This window comes from Macaca mulatta, chromosome 19, assembly GCF_049350105.2.
Source record: "Macaca mulatta isolate MMU2019108-1 chromosome 19, T2T-MMU8v2.0, whole genome shotgun sequence".
Taxonomy (NCBI): Eukaryota; Metazoa; Chordata; class Mammalia; order Primates; family Cercopithecidae; genus Macaca; species Macaca mulatta.
The window spans coordinates 18,235,317-18,258,194 of NC_133424.1; the positions used below are offsets into that span (position 1 = coordinate 18,235,317).

The following is a 22,878-nucleotide window of genomic DNA, read 5'->3' on the forward strand; positions in this document are numbered from 1 at the left end:
GGCCTCTCTTCTTTCTGTGATGGGAGACTTGGCATGTACCTCCCGGTCCTGCGGGTGGGGACAGCTTCCGTGGAATCCCCAGCGACCCTGCGGTCAGGCCCACTCTGACCTCCATGTCGCAGATGGAAGAAACGCAGGCTTCGCAGGGCCTGGTTTGGGAAGGAAGTGCCTCTCAGAGTCAATGACCGCTGGCCAGTGGAGCTCCTGACTGCGGCCTCCACCCCGACCCAGCAACGGTGAGGGGCCCAAGCTAGAGGCGCGAAGTAGCTACCTGACTACCTGTCACAAACCAGTTGGTGGCAGGGGGAGATTGAATACCCGTCTCTGCTCCAAGGCCATCAAACAAAAGCTATTCTGTCCCTAGAGGAGATGGATGCTTGTTCCAGAAAGTCTTACTCTGCAGGAAGGATTTACAGAGGAATGTGAAACCCAGAGATGACAGAACATCCACTTCTGACTAATGCACTCTGACCCGTCTCTGCACAAATACAAGCACTTAGGTTTCCTATTAGATACAATGTCATCTGTACTGGGTTGAATGGCAGCCAACCCCCAAAACACATTCAACTCCTGACCCCTGACACCTGTCAATGTGATGTTATTTTGAAAAAGGATCTTTGCAGATATAGTTTTATTATTATTTTTTGAGATGGAGTCTTCCTCTGTTGCCCAGGCTGGAGTGCAGTGGGGCGATCTTGGCTCACTGCAACCCCTGCCTCCTGGATTCAAGCGATTCTTGTGCCTCAGACTCTCTAGTAGCCGGGATTACAGGTGCCACCACCACACCCGGCTAATTTTTTTTTTTTTTTTGAGATGGAGTCTTGCTCTGTCCCTGAGGCTGGAGTGCAGTGGCGTGATCTCGGCTCACTGCAAGCTCCGCCTCCCAGGTTCACGCCATTCTCCTGCCTCAGCCTCCTGAGTAGCTGGGACTACAGGCGCCCGCCACCACACCCAGCTAATTTTTTTGTATTTTTAGTAGCGACGGGGTTTCACCATGTTAGCCAGGATGGTCTCGATCTCCTGACCTCGTGATCCTCCTGCCTCGGCCTCCCAAAGTGCTAGGATTATAGGCTTGAGCCACCGCACCTGGCCTAATTTTTGTATTTTTAGCAGAGGGTTTCACCATGTTGGCTAGGCTGGTCTTGAACTCCTGACCTCAAGCGATCCACGCACCTCGGCCTCCCAAAGTGCTGAAAATACAGGCATGAGCCACGGCACCCAGCCTTTGCTCAATGAAGAAGCTCAAGAGGTCACCCTGGATTGTCCAGACAGGCTCTGCATCCAGTGACATGGGATCCTCTAAGAGACAGAAGGTGCTGGGCACGGTGGCTCACACCTGGAATCCCAGTATTTTGGCAGGCCAAGGCAGGCAGATCACTTGAGCGCAGGAGTTCCAGACCAGCCTGGGAAACATAGCAAGACCCTATCTCTACTAAAAATTCAAAAATCACTGGGCATGGTGGCACACGCCTGTAGTCCCAGCTACTCCAGAGGCTGACGTGAGAAGATCACTTGAGCCTGGGAGACGGAGGTTTTAGTGAGCCAAGATCAAACCACTGCACTCCAGCCTGGGTAACAGAGTAATATCCTGTCTCAGAAAAAAACACAAGGCCATGTGAGGACAGAGGCAGAAATTGGAGTGATGTGGCCACAAGCCACTGTTAGAGACAAGCAAGCTTCCTCCCCTAAGCTACTGTGGAAGCATGGCTCTGCTGACCTGATTTTTGGACTTCGGACCCCCAGGGCAGTGAGGGAAGAAATTCCTGTTTGAAGGTTCTTGGCTGACTGCAACCTCCGCCTCCCGAGTTCAAGCAATTCTTCTGCCTCAGCCTCCCGAGTAGCTGGGATTACAGGCATGTGCCACCATGCCCGGCTAATTTTTGTATTTTTAGTAGAGACGGGGTTTCACCAGATTGGCCAGGCTGGGCTCAAACTCCTGACCTCAAATGATCCACCCGCCTCGGCCTCCCAAAGTGCTGGGATTACAGGTGTGAGCCACTGCCCCTGGCCCTTCATGAGGTCTTATGGTCACAGGGTAGGTGCCCCTGGCCCTTCACGAGGTCTTATGGTCACAGGGTAGGTGCCCCTGGCCCTTCACGAGGTCTTATGGTCACAGGGTAGGTGATCAGGAAGGGCAGTTGGAGCAGAGGAGCCATGCCTGTGCCTGCCGCCTCCTGTCCGATGCCTGCTGGCGATGCCAATATCGCTGAGCTCAGCCAGCCACCTCCCACTCCCACCTACCTACTCTCCACACCTCCACAGCGGAAGCTTTACAGGGATGGGAGTCCTCGGAGAAAGGCCCCAGCCTAGGCAAGTGGACACAGCAGTGCAAAGCCAGCCCTGCCCAGTCCCCCATCAGCTAGGACTCAGGTTATGGCCTTTTCTCTGTTGCCAGGGTAAGGATGGACCTCTTCTGGGGTCACCATGTATACATGAGGATGACTCTCCCGGGTTTCTTGTTTTGGCCAAACTGTCTAGTGACCCCTGCTGCCTACTTGTTCTTATTTCAATTGTCCCATTACCAGGGAGGTTTCCTTCTATTTATGGGCGTTTTTTTTTTTTAAAGACAGTTTCTCTCTCTTGCCCAGGCTGGAGTGCAATGGTGCAATCTCAGCTCACAGCAACCTCAGGCTCCTGGGTTCAAGCAATTCTCGGTGCCTCAGCCTCCCGAGTAGCTGGGATTATAGGCATGTTCCACCATGCCTGGCTAATTTTTGTATTTTTAGTAGAAATGGGTTTTTGCCATGTTGACCAAACTGGTCTCAAACTCCTGGCCTCAAATGATCCACCCACTTCGGCCTCCCACAGTACTGGGATTCCAGGCATGAGTCACCATGCCCAGCCCGGGCCTTTTTTCCTTCTTTCTTTTGAGACAGGGTCTTGCTCAGTAACCCAGACAACTGCAGTGGCTCAATGATGGCTCACTGCAACCTCTGCCTCCTGGGCTTAAGCGTTCCTCCCACCTCAGCCTCCTGAGTAGCTGGGACTCTAGGCGTGCACCATCAGGCCTGGCTAATTTTTTGTATTTTTGGTACAGACAGGGTTTCTCCATATTGGCCAGGCTGGTCTCAAACTCCTAAACTCAGGTGATCCACCTGCCTTGGCCTCCCAAAGTGCTAGGATTACAGGCATGCAGGCATGAACCACTGCGCCCAGCCCTTTTTTTTTTTCTTGAGACAGGGCCTCACTGCATTGCCCAGGCTGGAGTGCAGTGGCATGATCATGGCTCACTGCAGCCTCGACCTCCCAGACTCAAGAGATCCTCCCACCTCGGCCTCCCAAGTAACTGGGACCACAGGGGTGTATCACCACACCCAGCTAATTTCTTTTACTTTTGTAGAGATGAGATCTATGTTGCCCAGGCTGATCATGAACTCCTGGGCTCGAGCGATCCTCCTACCTCGGCCTCCCAAAGTGCTGGGATTTACAGGCATGAGCCACTGTGCCTGACTTATGGGCCTTTTTCTAATTAGCTGGTTTGATATTTTTCTCATTGGATATTTGTCTTTTTCTCATTCCTACACAATTTTCTTTTTTAAATTAGGGCTAATAAACTTACATGGTAAATGTTTTCCAAATGTACTTTTCCATTTTGTTTAGGCATGGTTTTGCTGTAAATATTTTTGTGTGGTGGGGTTTTTTTGTTTGTTTTTTTGTTCTGTTTTGTTTTGTTTTTTGACAGTCTCTCTTTCCCAAGCTGGAGTGCAGTAGAGCAGTAGATGGGATCATAGTTGATTCACTGCAGCCTCGAACTTCTAGCCTCAAGTGATCCTCCCGCCTCAACCTCCGAAAGTGCTGGGATTACAGGCACGAGCCACTGCACCTGACCAAACTGCAATTTTTTTTTTTTTCTGAGATGGAGTCTCGCTCTGTCAACCAGGCTGGAGTGCAGGGGCGCAATCTCGGCTCACTGCAAGCTCTGCCTCCTGGGTTCACTCCATTCTCCTGCCTCACCCTCCTGAGTAGCTGGGACTACAGGCACCTGCCACCACGCCCAGCTAATTTTTTTTTTTTTCATATTTTTAGTAGAGACGGGGTTTCACTGTGTTAGCCAAGATCGTCTCCATCTCCTGACCTCGTGATCCGCCCGCCTCGGCCTCCCAAAGTGCTGGGATTATAGGCGTGAGCCACCATGCCCGGCCCAAACTGCAATTTTAAATGTCTCTCTTTTATGTTTGAGAGGTGTTTCCTGCTGTTGGTACAAATTCTCCTACATTTTTTTCTTTTTCATAATTTCAACTTTTATCCTAAGATTTACTTGGGATTGAAGAGAGGGATAGAAGTTGCCTCACCCCAAAGGCTCCTTGATTGTCCTATGCTGTATACGGATTTGAAATGCCTTGTCCTCCTTAAATAAGGTCCCCTGTGGGTCTGCACCTGTTTCCAAATCTGCTCTAATTCATCACCAACTTTTCTGGCCAAGTCCTTGTTGTTTTCCTTTTTTTTTTTTTTTTTTTTTTTTTTTGAGACAGAGTCTTGCTCTGTTGCCCGGGCTGGAGTGCAGTGGCACAATCTTGGCTCACTGCAAGCTCCGCCTCCCGGGTTTACACCATTCTCCTGCCTCAGCCTCCTGAGTAGCTGGGACTACAGGTGCCCGCCACCACGCCCAGCTAATTTTTTTGTATTTTTAGTAGAGACAGGGTTTCACCGTGTTAGCCAGGATGGTCTCAATCTCCGGACCTCGTGATCCACCCGCCTCGGCCTCCCAAAGTGCTGGGATTACAGGTGTGAGCCACCACGCCCGGCCTGTTTTCCTTTTTTCTTAGATGGAGTCTCACTCTGTCACCAGTCTGGAGTGCAGTGCAGTGGTATGATCTCGCCTCACTGCAGCCTCTGCCTTCCAGGTTCAAGTGATTCCTCTGCCTTAGTCTCCTCCTAAGTATCTAGGATTATAGGCATGCACCACCAAAACCGGCTAATTTTTGTATTTTTTTAGTAGAGTCAGAGTTTCACCATGTTAACCAGGCTGGTCTCGAACTCCTGACCTCAAGTGATCTGCCCACTTCGGCCTCTCAAAGTGCTGGGATTACAGGTATGAGCCACACTGTGTCCAGCCTAGCTTTGTGTATCTTTTTTTTTTTTGGGGGGGGGATGCAGTCTTGCTCTGTTGCCCAGGCTGGAGTGCAATGGCGCAATCTCGGCTCACTGCAACTTCCGCCTCCAGTGTTCAAGTGATTCTCCTGCCTCAGCCTCCCGAGTACCTGGGACTACAGGTGCGTGCCACCACACCTGGCTAATTTTTGTATTTTTAGTAGAGACAGGGTTTCACCATATTGGCCAGGCTGGTCTCAAACTCCCGACCTTGTGATCCACCCCCCTCAGCCTCCCAAAGTGCTGGGATTACAGGCGTGAGCCACTGCACCCAGCCAAAAATACATTTTTAAATTAGTCAAGTGTGGTGGCATGTACCTATGGTCCCAGCTACACGGGAGGCTGATATGGGAGGATAGCTTGAGCCCAGGAGTAGGAGGCTTCGGTGAGCTATGATCACACACCACTGTACTGCAGCCTGGGAAGCAAAGTGAGACCCTGTCTCTAAAATAAATAAATACATAAATTTGGAGGATGAGAATGAAATGAAGACAGCAGCTGAGAATTTATCTCCTGCAGACCCTCATTGAAGGAAATTCTGAGGAAGTTTTTCAGGCAGAAAGAAAGTGATCTAGGTACAGGGCTGACGTGCAGAAGGAATCGGCGAGCAGAAAAGTAGAAAATTTGTGGGTGTGCCAGGCGCGGTGGCTCAAGCCGGTAATCCCAGCACTTTGGGAGGCCGAGATGGGCGGATCACGAGGTCAGGAGATCGAGACCATCCTGGCTAACCCGGTGAAACCCCGTCTCTACTAAAAATACAAAAAACTAGCCGGGCGAGGTGGTGGGTGACTGTAGTCCCAGCTACTCGGGAGGCTGAGGCAGGAGAATGGCGTAAACCCGGGAGGCGGAGCTTGCAGTGAGCTGAGATCCGGCCACTGCACTCCAGCCTGGGCGACAGAGCAAGACTCCGTCTCAACAACAACAAAAAAAGAAAATTTGTGGGTGAATCAATAAAAAATAACCACCATTAAAAATAATTATAATGGCCGGGCGCGGTGGCTCAAGCCTGTAATCCCAGCACTTTGGGAGGCCGAGATGGGCGGATCACGAGGTCAGGAGATCGAGACCATCCTGGCTAACACGGTGAAACCCCATCTCTACTAAAAAATACAAAAAACTAGCCGGGAGAGGTGGCAGGTGCCTGTAGTCCCAGCTACTCGGGAGGCTGAGCCAGGAGAATGGCGGGAACCCGGGAGGCAGAGCTTGCAGTGAGCTGAGATCCGGCCACTGCACTCCAGCCTGGGCGACAGAGCGAGACTCCGTCTCAAAAAAAAAAAAAAAAAATTATAGTGATAGGGTTAAAAACTAAACTTCAACAACAATGGCAAATAGGAAGAGCTAAGTGGAGGAAGAAGGTCTTAAAATCTTTGTGGGGAGGTAACATATTACTTGGGTGAGCATAGGAGAAATAGTAAAGATTTTGCAGTAAATACTAGGAGAACAGAACTAGTCTATGACTTCCACATAGTAGAGGGAGTAAAATTAGAATGAAAAAGATATATTCCCACCTAAGGCTCATAGGGAAAGGGTACAAATAGAAAGCCCCAAATAAGATGAGGAAAGTACATAAAACTTGCCAGTCATTTCAACAAACGTAAATGGACAAAAATCTCTAGTTAAAAGGCAAAAGGTGGCTGGGCACAGTGGCTCATGCCTGTAATCCCAGCACTTTGGGAGGCTGAGGTGGGCAGATCACTTGAGGTTAGGAGTTTGAGACCCCCAACCTGGGCAACGTAGTGAAACCCCATCTCCACTAAAAATACAAAAGTTAGCCAGGCATGGTGGCATATGCCTGTAATCCCAGGTACTCGGGAGGAGGCTGAGGCAGAAGAATCACTTAAACCGGGGAAGAAGGACATTGCAGTGAAGCCATCGTGCCACTGCATTCACACCTGGGCAACAGAGCAAGACTCTGAAAAAAAAAAAAAAAGTCAAAGAGTAAACTTTGTTGGTATTTTAAGCCATATAGTCTGTCCAGACCACTGAATTGGCTGTTGTAGGCTGAACAGATTACAACAAATGGGTGTGGTATAAACATAGAACCAATCCAATCTGGTTCAGCTTTGTTAGTAACAAAATGTAACAAAATTATGAGTTGTTTTTCAGTGCAATGGACCCCCAGGGTGCAAGTCACATATGGCTGGAGCATTAACAGATGAACAAAGCATGCCCAATGCATAACCCTTGAGTGGAATGAAAAACTCAACCACAGGTAGAACCCAAGTACTCAGATCAAGGAATGGGGATTATGCCGGGCGTGGTGGCTCACACCTGTAATCCCAGCACTTTGGGAGGCCCAGGCAGACAGATCACCTGAGGTCAGGAGTTCCAGCCTGGCCAACATGGTGAAACCCTGTCTCTACTAAAGATACAAAAGAAACTAACCGGGTGTGGTGGCACGCACCTGTAATCCAGCTACGTGGGAGGCTGAGGCAGGAGAATTGCTTGAACCCAGGAAGTGGAGATTGCAGTGAGCTGAGCTTGCACCACCACACTCCAACCTGGGTGACAGAGTGAGACTCCATCTCAAAAAAAAAAAAAAAAAAAAAAAAAGGAATGGGGACAAAATTCAAAAGAGAAAGCTGGGTGTGCTCTCTCATGGCCAGGAGTTGGAGACTAGCCTGGGCAACATAGTGAGACCCCGTCTACAAAAAATACAAAAATTAGCTGGGTGTGGTGGCATATGCCTGTAGTCCTAGCTACTTGGGAGGCTGGGGTGGAAAGATCACTTAAACCCCCGGAGGTTGAGGCTACCGTTAGCTGTGATTTCGCCATTGCACTCCAGCCTGGGCAACAGAGCAAGACCCTGTCTCAAAAAATAAAAGGGGGAAGGCGGTGCCTTGTTTATTGCAGTGTGGACTTGAGCACCGAGAACGCATCATCACCCCTGCACATGATGCAATCATATCATCCCCATGGTAATCCTCTGCCTATGAAACCTGCTCCCTTGGCTGGGCGCGGTGGCTCATGCCTTTAATCCCAGCACTTTGGGAGGCTGAGGTGGGCGGATCACTTCAGGTCAGGAGTTCGAGACCAATCTGGCTAACATGGTGAAACCCCATCTCTACCAAAAATACAAAAAATTAGCCGGGTGTGGTGGCAAGCACCTGTAATCCTAGTTACTCTGGAGGCTGAGGTGGGAGAATCGCTGGAACCCAGGAGGCGGAGGTTGCAGTGAGCTGAGATCGCGCCACTGCACTCCAGCCTGGGAAACAGAGACTCCATCTCAGAAAAAAAAAAAAAAAAAAAAAAAAGAAACCTGCTCCCAAGCTCCAGCTTGAAGAGACAGATTTGAAATTCGCCTACTGTCTCCTTGCCAGTTGACTCTCAAGAAAGCTTTTTAGGCCGGGTGCAGTGGCTCACACGTGTAATCCCAGCATTTTGGGAGGCCGAGGTGGGCACATCACTTGAGGTCAGGAGTTCAAGACCAGCCTGGCCAACATGGAGATACCCCATCTCTACTAAAAATACAAAAATTAGCCAGGTGTGCTGGTGCACATCTGTAATCCCAGCTACTATGAGGCAGGAGAATTGCTTCAACCTGGGAGGCAGAGGTTGCAGTGAGCCGAGATCCAACCTGGGCAACAGAGCAAGATTCCATCTCAAAACAAACAACATTAAAACAAAAACAAGGCCGGGCGCGGTGGCTCAAGCCTGTAATCCCAGCACTTTGGGAGGCCGAGGCGGGCGGATCACAAGGTCAGGAGATCGAGACCACAGTGAAACCCCGTCTCTACTAAAAATACAAAAAATTAGCCGGGCGCGGTTGTGGGCGCCTGTAGTCCCAGCTACTCAGGAGGCTGAGGCAGGAGAATGGCGGGAACCCGGGAGGCGGAGCTTGCAGTGAGCCGAGATCGCGCCACTGCACTCCAGCCTGGGCAACAGCATGAGACTCCGTCTCAAAAAAATAAATAAATAAAATAAAATAAAATAAAAAACAAAAACAAAAACTGTTGGAAGTTCCTCCCACGGGGCAAACAGTGTCAACTGGGCCAACGAAACACAAAGAAGTAACAGCTTATGGTGTGAGGTGTGGGGAGGTGGCACGCGCACCCCGAGGGCTCAGAGGAGGCCTGCAGCGCTGCTGCGTGGGGAGTTAAAGGAGGCTTCCCAAGGATGCAAAAGGATGAGCCTTGCTAGGGAAGGGGAAGGGCGCTCCTGGAGGAGGCACCAGCAGAGGCAAAGGCCTGGTTTGCGGGAGGAACCGAGAGAAGGGTGACACTGAAGCCCCGGCAAAGGGGGAAGAGTGTGGGAGGCAGCTGCCTGGAGGCCTCACTGAGCAGCTGGGACCAAACCCCATGGGGCCTGGGGGAGGGGAGACGCAGGGGAAGCAGGCTTAAAGTGTGGACTTGGGAGAGGCCTGCCAGTGCGAGTGGGTGGAGGCGCCAGGTCCTGGTAGGGCGTGGCCAGTGCTAATTTCTAGGATGATGTCAGCTCTTCCCAGTGAGAGGCAGTGATGGGGCAGGGCGTAGTGGAGCCCTGCCTGCTATGGCACCTCCTCCAGGTAGCCCTCCTTACTACCTCTTAGTCCACTGCCTGGACCCTTCCTGACCCCCTCTCTTAAAAGTGTCCTGGCCAGGCCTGGTGGCTCATGCCTGTCATCCCAGCACTTCGGGAAGCTGAGGTAGACAGATCACCTGAGGTCAGGAGTTCGAGAGCAGCCTGGCCAACATAGTGATACCCCATCTGTACTAAAAATACAAAAATTAGGGCCAGACGCAGTGTCTCACGCCTGTCATCCTAGCACTTTGGAAGGGGGAGGCGGGTGGCTCACCTGAGGTCAGGAGTTCGAGACCAGCCTGGCCAACATGGTGAAACCCATCTCTACTAGAAATACAAAAATTAGCCAGGTGTGGTGGCACATGCCTGTAATCCCAGCTACTCAGGAGCCTGAGGCAGAAGAACCCAGGAGGCGGAGGTTGCAGTCACCTGAGATCGCGTCACTGCGCTCCAGCCTGGGTGACAAAAGCAAAACTCCGTCTCAAAAAAAAAAAAAAAAATTAGCCGGGCGTGGTGGTGGGCGCCTGTAATCCCAGTTACTCAGGAGGATAAGGCAGGAGAATTGCTGGAACCTGGGAGGCAAAGATCGCAGTGAGTTGAGATGGCCTGGGCAACAGAGTGAGACTGTCTCAAAATAAATAAATAAAGCCGGGTGTGGTGGCGTGGTGACTCATCCCAGCACTTTGGGAGGCTGAGGTGGGTGGGTCACCTGAGGTCAGGAGTTTGAGACCAGCCTGGCCAACATGGTGAAATCCCATCTCTACTAAAAATACAGAAACTAGCCGGGCATGGTGGCGGGCACCTGTATTCCCACCTATTCGGGGGGCTGAGGCAGGAGAATCGCTTGAACCCGGGAGGCAGAGGTTGCAGTGAGCCGAGATGGCGCCATTGTACTCTAGGCTGGGGTACAAGAGCAAGACTTCATCTCTAAATAAATAAATAAATAAAAATTAAAATTAAAAACTGTCATCCTGTCCACCAGCACATCTCCCTGTTGTATTTCTTTTTAGTCCGTAGCCCTAGCAGACTCTTACTTGTTTACATGTTTATATGTCAATGTGTCAATATGTTTCTATTGATTCCCCTCACTCTGAGCTGCACCCTCTCCATCTTGGTTGTTTCTGGGTCCCCGCTGCCCAGGACAGGACCCAGTACCTGCCCCCACACAGTAGGTTCTTGGGAAATGTTGGTTGTGCCCCAGCTTGGCAGCGCTGCTGGGTGACTTCGGGAATGTTATTTAACCTCTCTGGGCTTCTCCTCTTCCCCAATCTCAGAAATAAGACAGTTGGCCTGAATCTCCAGGAGGAGTAGGGAGCCTTGGGCTGTTTTGGCAACTGGACCCCTGAATTTTCTTCCCTGGCCTGTTTGGCCCCAGGTACCCCCAAACAGGCCTGCCCTATGTCATCCTGTCCTCCCCACCCCCTACAGCATCCTTTGGGATCTAGGCCCAGGGCAGGTGTGAGCTGTGGTACCAGCACACCCATGTCAAGTCCTGCCTCTGACATGTGTTTGCTGTGTGACTTCCGAGAGTAGCTTGCTTTCTCTGAGCTCACTTTCCCCTGGCCCAGGCTTGGGAGAGGAGTGTCTGGGGGAGTGTGGATGCAGTTCAGACCTCACCTGACAGGTGTGGATGGTACCAGGGCCCCTAAGAAGCTCCCAGGCTGGAGGGGGAGGGGGCAATGCCTAACATAACATCCCAGTCCTGGGGGATCAGCACTGGCTTGGAAGGAAGGCCAGATGGGTTTTCAGGAGCCCGGGAAGCCAACTGGAGGGCTTTTTGAAGGAGGGGACCACATAGGAACTAAGAGCTAAAGGTGGGAAAGAAACCTGGGATGCCAGAAGGAGGACTTCCTGGAGGAGGGGACCACATAGGAACTAAGAGCTAAAGGTGGGACAGGAGCCTGGGAGGCCAGAAGGAGGGCTTCCTGGAGGAGGGGACCACAAGAGCTAAAGGTGGGAAAGGAGCCTGGGAGTCCAGATGGATGGCCTCCTGGAGGAAGGGACCACAAGGGCTAAAGGTGGGAAAGGAGCCTGGGAGGCCAGATGGAGGGCTTCCTGGAGGAGGGGACCAAACAGGAACTAAGAGCTCAAGGTAGGAAAATTACCAGTCAGATGGGCCCTGAGGTGGAACTGCTTTTGTGCCCCCTGCATTGAGGCAGGTAGAGAGAGATGAGGATAGGAACGTAGGGAGGGCTGGACCCCATAAGCATGATGGGCTGCTGAGATGGGTTTGCAGTTTTTACCAAGAGTGTGGGGGAGTCTGGGGAGTGTTTCAAGCTGGAGAAGAAGGTGATCAGTTTCTGTCTGAAACCCTGCTGTGGGTCCCGGTTCAACATTCTGGAATTGCTACACACGTGCACTGCAGTGGAATAGCTGAGCACGTGAAGGTGATGAGGATGAGTGAGCTTCAAAACTGGGGCTTAGCCTGGAAGGGTTCTTGGCTTCACCCAGGAAGGAATTCCAGGGCAAGTCAATTGTGTTAAATAGCAACTTTTCTTTTTCTTTTCTTCTCTTTTCTTTTCTTCTTTTTTTTTCTTTCTTTTTTTTTTCTTTTTTTGATAGGGTCTCACTCTCATGCCCATGTTGGAATGCAGTGCCATGATCTTGGCTCACTGCAGCCTCCAGGAGTCCTCCCACCTCAGCCTCCTGAGAAGCTTGGACCGCAGGCACATGCCACTATGCCCACCTAATTATTTCTTTTCTTTTTTTTTTTTTTTTTGAGACGGAGTCTCGCTCTGTCGCCCAGGCTGGAGTGCAGTGGCCGGATCTCAGCTCACTGCAAGCTCCGCCTCCCGGGTTTACACCATTCTCCTGCCTCAGCCTCCCGAGTAGCTGGGACTACAGGCACCCGCCACCTCGCCCGGCTAGTTTTTTGTATTTTTTAGTAGAGACGGGGTTTCACCGTGTTAGCCAGGATGGTCTCGATCTCCTGACCTCGTGATCCACCCGTCTCGGCCTCCCAAAGTGCTGGGATTACCGGCTTGAGCCACCGCGCCCGGCCAGAATTATTTCTTTACTTATTTATTTTTTTGAGACGGAGTCTTGCTCTGTCACCCAGGCTGGAGTGCAGTGGCATGATCTCCGCTCACTGTTCCCTCCACCTCCTGGGCTCAAGGGATCCTCCCACCTCAGCCTCCCAAGTAGCTGGGTCTACAGGCAGGCACAAGCCATGGAGCCCAGCTAATTTTTTGTATTCTTGGCACAGGCAAGGTTTCACATTTTGCCCAGGCTGGTCTCAAACTCCTGAGCGCATGTGATCCTCCCACCTGGGCCTCACAAAGTGCCGGGATTGCAGGTTTGAGCCACTGTGCCTGGAGTAATTTTTGTATTTTTTTTTTTTGTAGAGATGGGGTTTGGCAATGTTGCCCAGACTGGTAAACAGCAACTTTTCTTCTTCTTCTTTTTTTTTTTTTTGAGATGGAGTTTAGCTCTTGGAGTACAACGGCGTGATCTTGGCTCACTGCAACCTCTGCCTCAAGCGATTCTCCTGCCTCATTCTTCCAAGTAGCTGGGATTACAGGAGCCTGCCACCACACCCGGCTAATTTTTTTGTTTTTAGTAGAGATGAGGCATCATCGTATTAGCCAGGATGGTCTTGAACTACTCCTGACCTCAGGTGATCCACCCATCTCGACCTCCCAAAGTGCTGGGATTATAGGAGGGAGCCACCATGCCTGGTCTTTTCTCTCTCTCTCTCTTTTTTTTTTTTTTTTTTTTTTGAGAGAGGTCTTGCTCTGTCACCCAGACTGAAGTGCAATGGCACCATCTCGGCTCATTATAACCTCCGCTTCCCAGTATCAAGTGAATCTCATGCCTCAGCCTCTCAAATAGCTGAGACTACAGGCGCCTGCCACTAGGCCTGGTTATTTTATTTTATTTTATTATTATTTTTTTTTGAGACAGTCTCGCTGTTGCCCAGGCTAGAGTGCAGTGGTGTGATGATAGCTCACTGCAGCCTCCAGCTCTCTGGCTCAGGCAATCCTCCAGCCTCAGTCTCCCAAATGGCTGGGCTTATAGGCATGAGCCACCACGCCCGGCTAATTTCTGTATTTTTAGTAGAGACAGGGTTTCGCCATGTTGGCCAGGCTGGTCTCGAACTCTTGACCTCAGGTGATCCACCCACCTCGGCCTCCCAAAGTGCTGGGATTACTGGCGTGAGCCACCGCGCCTGGCCCTAAACAGCAGCATTTGTTGACGTGGCTGTGTAGAGCAGCATCAGAGGTGCTGTTCCTTGCTGAGCAAGACTACTCTGCATAGACAGTGCGCCCAGAATAGTAGTTCACAGGCACAGCTGCACTCATATGTATACCCACTTTTAATTGTATGCAAATGAAGGCCAGGCATGGTGGCTCACGCCTGTAATCCCAGCGCTTTGGGAGGCCGAAGTGGGCGGATCACCTGAGGTCAACAGTTCGAGACCAGCCTGGCCAACATGGTGAAAGCCCGTCTCTACTAAAAATACAAACATTAGCCAGGCATGGTGGTGTGCGCCTGTAATCCCAGCTACTCGGGAGGCTGAGACGGGAGAATCGCTTGAGTCCAGGAGGCAGAGGTTGCAGTGAACTGAGATTGCACCACTGCACTCCAGCCTGGGCAACAGAGCAAGATGCCATCTCAAAAAACCAAAATGTATATATATATATATGCAAATTAAGGCAGTTTATGCAGAAACTTCCAGGAAAAGGGTGACAACTTCCGAGTCATCAGGGTTGTTGCCATGGAAAGGAGTGGTAACTTCTGCATGTTGCCATGGCAACGGTAAACTGACATGGCACACCGGTGGGCATATCTTAAAAAAAGCCCCTTCCCTGGGGGTCTGTTTTATAATAGCTAGTCCTCAATTTGGTCCAATGTCACAGCCCCACCTCTGGAGTTGAGTCCTGCCTCCTACTTTGGAGGGCTGGCGGTGGGAGCCAGGTTTCTCGGGGATAAAGTAGAAGATTACAGACGAGCAAGGGGAGGAGGCTGAGCTCATGTTCTGCCCAATATAGATAGTTACAGCAAAATATGTATAGATATGTGTATATACATATATACACACATATGCCTCCCTGCTCTGTCTGCAGACAGGTCCTTCAAGACACAACACCCCAGTAACAACAAGTACACAGGCTGGGCGCGGTGGCTCAAGCCTGTAATCCTAGCACTTTGGGAGGCCAAGACGGGCGGATCACGAGGTCAGGAGATCGAGACCATCCTGGCTAACACGGTGAAACCCTGTCTCTACTAAAAAATACAAAAAACTAGCTGGGCGAGGTGGCGGGCGCCTGTAGTCCCAGCTACTCGGGAGGCTGAGGCAGGAGAATGGCGGGAACCCGGGAGGCGGAGCTTGCAGTGAGCTGAGATCCGGCCGCTGCACTCCAGCCTGGGCGACAGAGCAAGACTCCGTCTCAAAAAAAAAAAATAATAATAAAAAAACAAGTACACATTAGCCGGGTGTGGTGGCTCATGCCTGTAATCCCAGCACACTGGGAGGCCCAGGCGGTGGATCATTTCAGGTCAGGAGTTCAAGACCAGCCTGGCCAACATGGTGAAACCCCGTCTATACTAAAAATACAAAAACTAGCCGGGAATAGTGACATGCACCTGGAATCCCAGCACATTGGGAAGCACAGGCGGGTGGATCATTTGAGGTCAGGAGTTCAAGATCAGCCTTGCCAACATGGGGGAACCCCGTCTCTACTAAAAATACGAAAAAAAAAAAACCCAAAAAAATTAGCTGGGCGTGGTGGTGCACATCTGTAGTCCCAGCTACTTGGGAGGTTGAGGCAGGAAAATCACTTGAACCTAGGAGGTAGAGGTTGCAGTGAGCTGAGATCACATCACTGCACTCCAGCCTGGGCGACAGAGTGAGACTCCATCTCAAAAACAAGCAAACAAACAAACAAAAAACAAGCACACTGACGACCCAGGTCTTGGTTTCTAACACCGTTCTCCACTCAAAGGTACCGGGGCTACTCCTCGGAGAAAAGGCTGATTCTAGAACCAGGACAGGAAATATACAAGAAGAGCCCAGAGCATCTTGCAGTGCCGGAAAATAAGGACATTCTGAAAGAAAAAACAGGCCAGGCACAGTGGCTCACGTCTGTAATCCCAGCACTTTGGGAGAGCGAGGCGGGAGGATAACCTGAGGTCATGAGTTCACGACCAGCCTGGTCAATATGCTGAAACCCTGTCTCTGTAAAAATACAAAACGTAGCTGGGCATGGTCGCGGGCATCCGTAATCCCAGCTACTAAGGAGGCTGAGGCAGGAGAATCGCTGGAAGCTGGGAAGCGGAGGTTGCAGTGAACCAAGATTGCGCCACTGCATTCCAGCCTGGGCAACAGAGCGAGACTCTGTCTCAAGAAAACAAAGAAACAAAAAACAAACAAACAAAACAAAAAACAAACAACCCCCAAACCTGACAGATCCCATTACGGCCAGGAAATCAAGGTCAACACCAGCAGAGTAAGGCATGTTGACAGTTTGTACCTTTGATATGGTGTGATGAGATGGGCGCTTCAGCTCTGTGGTCTTCCTTCCCCAAATCCATCACCCTCATTTAACTGTGAGAAATACATCAGAAAAACCTCAGTGGAGAGACATTTTATAGAACACCTGACCGCCATGCCTCAAAACTGTCACCAAAAACAAGACAGTTTGACAAACCGTCACACCCCAGAACAGCCTAAGGAGACATGAGGAGTAAATGTCATGTAAGATTCTAGGACAGAAAAAAGACATTGCAACCAGTGGCCATACCAGTGGAAGGTGATGATCATGTGGGAGGCGGGCTGGGCACAGTGGCTCACTGTTGTAATCCCAGCACCTTGGAAGGCCGAGGCAGGCAGATCACCTGAGGTCAGGAGTTTGAGACCAGCCTGGCCAACATGACAAAACCCCATTTCTACTGAAAATACAAAAATTAGCTGGGTGTGGTGGTGGGTGCCTATAATCCCAGCTACTCGGGAGTCTGAGGCAGGAGAATCGCTTGAACCCGAGAGGCGGAGGTTTCAGTGAGCCGAGATGGCGCCACTGCACTCCAGCCTGGCCAACAGAGTGAGACTCCGTCTCAAAAAAAAAAGAAAAAGAAAAAGAAAAAGATAAAAGACATTGTAATAAATGGACATACCAATGGACGGTGTTAATCATGGGGGAAGCAGGCCAGGTACAGTGGCTCACGCCTACAATCCCAGCAGTTTGGGAGGATGAGGGGAGAGGATGGAGTGAGCTCAGGAGTTCAAGACCAGCCTAGGCAACATGGTGAAACTCCGTCTGTGCAAAAAAATACAAAAATTAGCTGGACGTGGTGGCGCGTGCCTTTAATCCCGGCTACTCAGGACTCTGAGGTGGGAGGATTGCTGGATCCTGGGAGGCAGAGGTTACAGTGAGCTGAGATGGCGCCACTGTACTTCAGCCTAGGCGACAAGAGCAAGACCCTGTCTCACCAAATGAATAAATTAATAATAATAATAATAATAGGCCGGGTGCGGTGTCATCCCAACACTTTGGGAAGCCAATGCGGGTGGATCACGAGGTCAGGAGATCGAGACCATCCTGGCTAACATGATAAAACCCCGTCTCTACTAAAAACACAAAAAATTAGCCAGGTGTGGTGGCGGGCACCTGTAGTCCTAGCTACTTGGGAGGCTGAGGCAGGAGAATGGCGTGTACCTGGGAGGCAGAGCTTGCACAGCAAGCTGAGATCCTGCCACTGCACTCCAGCCTGGGCGACAGAGAGAGACTCTGTCTCAAATAATAATGATAATAGGCCAGGCGCAGTGGCTTATGACTGTTAATCTCAGCACTTTGGGTGGCCGAGATGGGAGGATTGCTTTAGCCCAGGGGTTTGATACCAGCCTGGGCAACATGGGGACACCCTGTCTCTATTAAAAAAAAAAAAATTAAAGAAAAAAATAGGAGAAAGCTGAGTGTGGGGTATACAGGAACTCTCTGTATTATCTTCACAATAATTCTATAAATCTAAAACTGCTCTAAAATAAAAGGTTTATTTGGAAATAAAATGAACTGGCCAGTTTCAGTGCTTCATGACTGTTGTCTCAGCATTTTGGAAGCTGAGGCAGGAGGATTACTTAAGCCTGAGAGTTTGAGGCTGCAGTGAGCTATGATCATGCCACTGCACTCCAGCCTGGGCAACTGAGCAAGACCTCATCTCTAAACAACGAAAGAAAGAAAAGAAAGAACATCTGTAGCTGCCTTGGAGAACAGGGATTGTGTAGGGCTGGGATGGAGGGAACAAGAAGCACAAATAGGAAACTGAGGCAGCATCCAGGCTGAAGATAATTGGACCACTGTGGGGTGTAGGAAAATGAATTTGGAACTGTTTCAGAGACACTGAATCCACAGGATGAAATGCTGGTGATGAAGGGAAGAGAAGATCCTTAGGGTCTCCCAAGCTTCTGGTCTGTGCTCCTGGGCTGCCCTGACTGAGCCTGGGAGGCTGGTGGAGAGAGGCAAGAGCAATCAGCCGGGTGCCCTGTCCCTAAGCAGAGGGTAGAACGGGGGACTGGCAGGTGTTGTGTAAGTTTATTTTTTCTTTTTCTTCGTTTTGTTTGTTTTTTTAAGACGAAGTCTCACTCTTGTCACCCAGGCTGAAGTGCAGTGGTGCGATCTCGGCTCACTGCAACCTCTACCTCTCGGGTTCAAGTGATTCTCCTGCCTCAGCCTCCGGAGTAGCTGGGGTTACAGGCAGCTGCCACCACGCCCGGCTAATTTTTGTATTTTTAGTAGAGACGGGGTTTCACCATGTTGGCCAGGCTGGTCTCGGACTCCTAACCTCAAGCAATCGAGTTCGACCTCCAAAACAGAACTGTCATATGTCCTATGAGGGGATGACCTCCTGTGCAAGGGGCCGGATCCCGGGGCTGCCCTAGGCCGGCTGCAGACTTGCTGTGTGGCCTCCAAACAAGACCTTGCCCTCTCTGAGCCTCAGATTTTCCACTTGTAAAATAAAGACCAATAACGTTCCGGTTACAGGCTTGTGGGGGGTCATCAAATGAGCCCTGCCTGGGCGATGAATAAACGTTGGTCGCTCCTTACCCTTTACCACTGACTCTCAGGGGGAAAGAGTGGCGCCTGTCTCTTTAAATTATGCAAATGGCTGCGGGTGGCGTAAAGGGGGGGACTATTAAAAAGATCCTGGTCTTAGGCTGGACCAATCAGCGCGCTGGGCTGGCGGAGACGGCCGTCTAAATGGCCCAATGGGGGACTGCGCGGGATCAGAGCCCGCCCTGCCTCCTGGCGCCGTCGCGGGGGTGGGGACTTTGTAGGCCACGCCCAGGGGGCGGAGCCAGTCGGCAGCCGCGCCGCAGCCGCGGAGGGAGGGGCGGGGCGGGCTCGGGTGTCAGCGACCGAGCCGCAGGTGGCGGCGAGCGCGGGGCTCGGCCGGAGCTCAGGAGGTGAGTGTTGCCCCCCGGAACCCCCTGGGACACCCTGGCCCGCGCAGCCTCCCACGCGCACCGTGCCCTGCAGCCCCGGCGGCTGCGGAGGGCAAAGGCGCGGCGGGACGCGAGGGATGGAGAGCAGGGGTTAGGGGCTAAGCGGTGGGCGCCCCGGCTTCTTCCCCAAGTGGTAATCGGGGGTCCGCAGGCGGAAACGGGGACCGCTCCCCAAATCCACCGTCTCCTGGCCTAGAACCGAGCGTGCACGGGGGCGGTGACGACGCGAGACCCCTCCCCAAATCCTTTTATTCTAAGCCTAGGTCTGGGTTCTGGGGCTGCAAAGATGGGGGCGCCGCTCCCCTTCCAGCCTGGAACCCTGGGCGGTGGCCGAGATGGGGACCACCCGCAAATTCCCTCTTCCCAGCTCCGGCCTGCAGACCACCGGGGACCGAGGATGAGGTACCCGCTTCCCTTTTCCTCCACTGTGAACCCCTCTCCAGGCCTGATGGCTGGAGGAGCTGGAGGGTCACCTGGCCCCTCCTCTAATCTGCCCCATCCCAGTCCCCCACCTCAAGGATGGGGTGGGAGGCGTTTCACTGGCATCTTCTGTGCGGACCCCAAGGTTGGAATTTTGGGGAGGAGGTCAGTGTGGGGTCCCCTGCCTGGCACGGTTTATCCAGGCCAGGCCTTGAAGGGCCTGGAGCCTGGACTTGGGGGGGTCCCTCTCTTACTGAGGGGCGGGGTGTACAGCTAGCATCTGTTCCTGGGGATTAAAATAAATCGAGGTAAATTAGGATCTTGCCAGAGGCTGGCTGTGAGTGGGGTGCGGAGGAGGTTTGGGTGGTGGGGGGCCCCTCCATCTGCCTTGGATCCCCCGAGTCACCTGCCCCAGCCGCAATGGGGACCAGGAGGCAGAGTCGAATGGACCTGCTTCACTGGTGACCTTGGGCAGGTGACAGCGCCTTCCCAAACCTCGGTTTCCTCTTTTGAAAATTGAGGTTGGGAGCTTCGGACCCTGCATTTTACAGATTCTGAACTCACCCAGCCCACATTTTGTCTGATGGTGATTCACTCTTTTGCTTAACATGTGGGTGGTTTGGGGTCAAGAGAGTATTGGGTTTGGAGACCCTCCCACAGTGCCTTGCTATCCTCTGAGCCTCAGTTTACTGCACTGCAAAATAGGTTGATGATGACACTCTGATATTGGGGCTGGGGGTATGGGGGCAGGGAGTAAAACATAGGACCAAGCTGCAATCATTGGGACGGGGCATCACCACCCTGGTCTCACCAGTGGGGCCACCTAGGGCACACCCTGACCCACATACCATCACCCACACCAGGGGCGAACCTGTTCTTGGGCGAGGTCCTGGGCAGGAGGAGGTGGGAGTTGCCAGGCCAGCTCATGCCCTGTCCCTTGGAGCCCCCTCCCAGTGGTGGGCACAGGGCTGGGAGTCTGACACCCCCAGGTTTGAATTTGCCCCTACCTGTGTGTGTTTTCACTTGGTCCCTTGGTTTGTTCTTCTGTGAAATGGGCTGAATTCCTCTGGGAGGATGAGAGGAGTCTGTGGGAGGAGGAAGCTCTGTAAATACAGACATGATCATTATGATATTAATGACAGCATTAGTGCTCTTTAAATCGGGTCACAGCTGACCAGGAGGAGGGAGGGGAAGGGGGAGTCTACCAAGGGCATTGCCGAAGGAGACTCTAGCACCTGGGAAAGTTAGGCATACAGTAGGCATTCGATAGATGTTTGCCAAATGAAGTGAGGAAGAGGGAGGAGACCCATGGGGAGAACAGAAAATTCCTGAGAATCCCTGGCTCAGATCCCCACTTGGTGGCCTGAGTGTGTGACCTGGGGCATGTGCCTCAGTTTCCCCATCGTGGTGCTGGTCGAGATAAGACCCTGCCTTGAGGTGCGGTGGTGAGAATCAAGCCAGATTGTATAAGTGATCGCAGCCCAGGTGGCTAAGCCAAGAGGGGAGACATGACATAGTGGGTCATGGAAACAGCATGGTACCTGCCTGAACCAAGTGACCGGTCCGTGGGAAGGATGAGGAAACCGCTGCTACTGGCCCTACTGTACATTCACTGGGGTCCGAGAGAGAGAGGGAAATGGCAGATCCTGCTTCCCAGGATCCTGGAAGCCAGATCCTGCTTCCCAGGATCCTGGAAGCCAGATCCTGGAAGGTCAGGAGTGGCCCAAGGTCACCAGGCAAGACGTCAGTGGCTCTGGACACCCAGCCAGGCACCACTCAATTCCCAGAATGGGAGCTCGGGTCTTGCCTTTGTTGCTGATGTGGTTCCTGCTTTGTTTTAACTGTTCTGGGGCTGCTTACATGTCTCAGCCCCAGGTTTGCAAGACTTGGTGCCGGGAAGGCAGGATGGGGACCTCTGAGTCAGCTGGCAGTGTGCTGTGTGACCTTGGGCAAGTCTCTGGCTGTCTCTGGGCTTTGTGCTGGCGCTGTACAGGCTGGGAGACTTGGGTTCTAGCAGGGCTGACTTCTCCATCAGACCCAACAAGCCCGATGTCTCAGGCTCACAGTGCTTTTAGGGGTCCGTAGGTTGATGTTTTCACTTCTTTTAAAATCCGAAGGGAAAAAAAATGAACTTTTGGGTTGAAGGAAACATTTTTGTGTGTAATATTAATATATTCATGTTTATGCCAATGTAATTGGCAAATATAGTTTTGTTTTGTTTTCAAGACAGAGTCTCTCTCTGTCGCCCAGGCTAGAGTGCAGTGGCTCGATCGCAGCTCACTGCAACCTCCATATCCCGGGTTCAAGCGATTCTCCCGTCTATCTCTCTCTCTCTCTCTCTCTCTCTCTCTCTCTCTCCCCCCCCCAAGTAGGTGGGACTACAGGCACGTGCCACCACGCCCAGCTAATTTTTGTATTTTTAGCGGAGACGGGGTTTCACTGTGTTGGCCAGGATAGGTTTGATCTCTTGACCTCATGATCTCCCCGCCTCGGCCTCCCAAAGTGTTGGGATTACAGGCGTGAGCCACCGCGCCTGGCCATGTCTTCCCCTTTCTGAGTGCATTTCCCTCTCTGAGCCTCAGTTTGCCCCCTCTGTGAAGCGGGTATCGGCCTACCTCGGGATGGCAAGATGTTGAATGCCTGGGCTAGGGTTGGTGCTCACTTATTTCCCAATTGTTGTCATGATTAATATTTGTTCGGTAAGAACAGCTCCAGGTTCAGGCTGGGGGGGGGCTCCAGGTTCAGGTGCCTCTTGTTTACTCACCCATGGCCTATGTGGTTCCAGGGAGGTCCCACGGGTGCTGATTGGGCGGGGGAGGTAAGGTGGCGGTTGGATGGTAGGCGGGGCGGGGTGAGCTTCCTGTCCCCCCCATGCACACAAGCCTCCAACTTGGTGCTGACGGAAGTGGCCTCGTGGCTGTCTCCTGGCGCCTGCCCCATCAGACGGGGGCCCCATCCCACTCGCTACCCTGTCCGGTGAGTTTCAGCCCTGGCCAGTAGATACCCATCATCTCTCCTTGGCCCCCCTCAGGAACAGAGGGGAGGCCCCCCCTGCCCGGAACCTGGGTTTCAGGAGAAGTAGCAGGTGTCACTTCCTGGGCTGGCCAAAGCCTGATGGGGCCACCCGTTGCCCTGCCCCCCATCCTCCATTCCAGCTGTGAGTGGTGGTTTGGGTTGGGGGGGCGACAGAGGGGGCTTGGAAACCCAGAGAGCCATGCGTGATGGTTTCAAACAGGAGGTCATTGGCAGACAGACCAGGGGCAAAATCACAGTCAGCCGGGACCCATGACTGATTGCTCTGTGCCTCAGTTTCCCTCATAAAGTTGGGGTTGCATCTGAGGGCATGACATGAAGCTTGGATGAGCAGAGGCGTGTGAATAGTTAGGTACAGGGTCGCACACATACTGGTGCTCCGTGTATATCTGTTT

The 22,878-nt window shown here is 52.1% G+C and overlaps 1 protein-coding gene and 1 long non-coding RNA gene across 47 annotated transcripts in view; one reads left to right on the forward strand and one right to left on the reverse strand.

Moving 5' to 3' along the window:
• Positions 1-12,911: 12,911 nt before the first annotated feature.
• Positions 12,912-22,202, reverse strand: LOC144336861 (uncharacterized). Its single transcript, XR_013409266.1, has 5 exons — positions 22,066-22,202; positions 20,458-20,535; positions 16,705-16,847; positions 15,493-16,138; positions 12,912-13,131 (listed from the first exon to the last, which is right to left on the reverse strand). It is a non-coding gene; the product is annotated as an uncharacterized LOC144336861 (long non-coding RNA).
• FCHO1 (FCH and mu domain containing endocytic adaptor 1) overlaps positions 18,932-22,878 on the forward strand; it is a 41,544-nt gene continuing 37,597 nt past the window's right edge. For 32 of the 46 annotated variants that reach the window (XM_077978429.1, XM_077978430.1, XM_077978398.1 and 29 more), the window contains exon 1: positions 18,932-18,991. The gene's annotated coding sequence lies outside the window, so the exon portion shown is untranslated. Of the gene's footprint in view, positions 18,992-22,261; positions 22,427-22,878 lie in introns of those variants that run through there. The other 14 variants (XM_077978399.1, XM_077978394.1, XM_077978412.1 and 11 more) reach the window with 5 other exon arrangements.